This window comes from Cibotium barometz, chromosome 56, assembly GCF_041138505.1.
Source record: "Cibotium barometz isolate CiBa-2024 chromosome 56, ASM4113850v1, whole genome shotgun sequence".
NCBI classification, from domain to species: domain Eukaryota; kingdom Viridiplantae; phylum Streptophyta; class Polypodiopsida; order Cyatheales; family Cibotiaceae; genus Cibotium; species Cibotium barometz.
The window spans coordinates 26,543,114-26,546,026 of NC_141101.1; the positions used below are offsets into that span (position 1 = coordinate 26,543,114).

Genomic DNA, 2,913 nt, shown 5'->3' on the forward strand with positions numbered 1-2,913 from the left:
TATAGATATCTATATATATATAGATATCTATATATATATAGATATCTATATATATATAGATATATATATAGATATCTATATATATATAGATATATATATATATATAGATATATATATATTATATATATATATATCTATATATATATAGATATATATATATATATAGATATATATATATATAGAAAGAGAGAGAGAGAGAGAGAGAGAGAGAGAGAGAGTCGGTAAAATGCTGATCTTAATAACTAGAGTTGGTATAAGCGTTGGTATATTTGTATTATGATGCTTACATCGACACTTATTTCGATGCTCACATCAACACTTATTTCGACACTTTTATTTCCTCTCGATGAATGTGCCGGTCCGGACTCCTGCGTCGTCCTCATCAGTCACACAAACTCTGTCTTCTCTATACGGCCGCTTAGAACAGCATTATTCAACACAACATGTATGCGATCACAATAATAATTGCTTTAGCACCAGGCATATTTTGCTCTAATATTATTCTGTCTTCTCTATACGGCCGTTCTCAGCCTTAGAACAGCATTATTCAACACATGTATACGATCACAATAATAATTGCTTTAGCCCCTAGGCATATTTTGCTCTAATATTGCGATTCACGAGGCGATGGATCATCATAGCTGCCTCACCCAAAGGGGAGTGTCAACTTCACCACTCCCACCAAGACCAGTATATACAATAATTTTCTAAGCTTCTCTGTGCAAAATCTGCGGTTCTTGGAAACGGGGGTGACAAGACCAGCTGCGATATTTTTCCCAAGGTCGGGGGATGAAGTGCAAGGGGCCTTCAACTGTGCAGTGGAGGGCAAATGGGGCGTACGTGTGAGAAGCGGCGGGCACAGCTATGAAGGGTTGTCATACACATCAAGTGATGGGGCGCCGTTTGTGGTGTTGGACCTGATGAGCATGAATGCAGTAAGCATTGATTTGGCTTCAAAGACTGCGTGGGTGGAAGGCGGGGCAACCTTAGGAGAGCTTTACTACGGAATCTGGCAAGCCACGCCTCTGCACGCCTTCCTGGCTGGCACGTGCGCCACTGTCGGAGTTGGCGGGCACTTCAGCGGCGGCTCCTTCGGCATGCTGTGGAGAAAGCACGGGCTTTCTTTAGATAACGTGATTGATGCAAGAGTTGTGAATCAGGAGGGGCGTATGCTGAATCGGAGCAGCATCTGTTCTGGGCTCTGCGCGGGGGTGGCGGCGGCAGCTGGGGTATTATCCTAGCGTGGCAAATCAACCTGGCCGAGATCCCTGCTTCTATGAGCACCTTTAGCCTGTGGAGAACCGGCAAAGATTACATCACTAATTCACTGTTCAATTGGCAAACCCTAGCCCCTTCCTCGCCTGATGAGTTATTCACAGCCATGTATGTCGCCGGCGTCGAGCCCAACGACGTCGGAGCCTCCTTCTATGGTGTCTGCGTCGGAAACTCAACCCAAGCCTTCTCCCTATTAACCACTCTCTACCCTGAGTTAAATCTTAACCCTACTGACCGTACTGAGCTTCCTTGGATACAGTCTGCAGCCAACGCCGCCCTCCTTCCAGCTCCAAGCGATTTGCAAAACAGGCTTAATTTGCGCAAGCATTATTTCAAAGCTAAATCGGACTTTGTCAAGCCTTAACTCGAGTTATGTTAAAATTATGGTTCCAAATGTATGTGTGCATGTCAAGCCATGTAGTTTTATGTCATTTCCATTATGATTTATGTCTGGGTAGAAACCTTATGATATGGGAAAGTATGTATTGTTGAGATTATGTGAGAACCATGTGGGTAGGAACAATGAATGGGCAACCAAGTTCATGCGTAGCATTAAAGTAGATAGAGGCATGCAGCATGTGGACACCTCATGTGGTCCAAAAGGAAGATCCTATCTTGTGGGTGTGTATCAAATGGCTACAAATTGATGTATGAAGCTCATTTTGATTGATGCAAGATGTGATGTTGATTAGCCTTGACTCAGATTCGCAATCACCTCTATTAGTGTTGATATCATACTCTAGTGATGCCTTCTTTCATTTTCCACCCACCATAGCTCTCTCTTACAACGCCCACCTACTCCCAAACACTCCACACCCTTCTCAAATCTTGTATTTTCTCAACTTGGTATCAGAGCTAGACTCACCATTGCATTCTTAGCCTCCTCAAGTAGTAATTAGTAGTATTATTGAGATAAATTTAGTCACTTACTAATTACAAGAAACCTTATCCATAAGCTCATTTAATGGCTTCCATTGATCACTTTCATTCTCCCTATTCTTTGAATCATTGGGAAAGCTCTTCTAGGATAACATAGGCACCTCAGGGCATCCATGCACAGTGGGAGAATCGAGCATAATCGTCAAGAAATGAGGTGGTGCTCAAAAATTTAGGGAAAAAGGGTCATTCATCACCACTGTGCATCTTCACAACAATTTGAGGTGGTCCTAAGGGATTGCGACCGTGTTGAACATGTTGGTGGGGACTTTAGAATTGCTTTTGGTGGTGTGTAGAGTGCGATCTAGACCTACACCCCTCTTTCCATTGAGGTTTCATTAACTTTATTAAACCCTTGATTAAGTGTATTAATATTAAGTCTTATTATCTTAATCCCTCACTCACTACTATTTCATTCTCTTAAAGCACTTGGTTCAATTGTGAGTGTAACTATCCCAATTGTCTACTGGGAAAGTCGTCTATATTTTTTGGTATTAGTAAGTGATTAGTGATTAATATTTAAATCTAAGTTGAATCTTGCACAACTAAATCATTATAAGGGAGTAGATACTACCAAGATATGACTATAATCTTAGTTATAGCCTCCTCATTGAGCCATGGCTAACCAAATCTTAGTGGAAAAGTTTAGTGGTGAAGGATTCCATACATGGCAAACAAAAGCCATGTATCTACTCATGTAGA

At 41.5% G+C, this 2,913-nt stretch overlaps 1 pseudogene; it reads left to right on the forward strand.

Annotated features, from left to right (window-relative positions):
* Nucleotides 1-346: 346 nt before the first annotated feature.
* Nucleotides 347-1,639, forward strand: LOC147607073 (berberine bridge enzyme-like D-2 pseudogene; annotated as a pseudogene).
* The last annotated feature ends 1,274 nt before the right edge of the window (nt 1,640-2,913 follow it).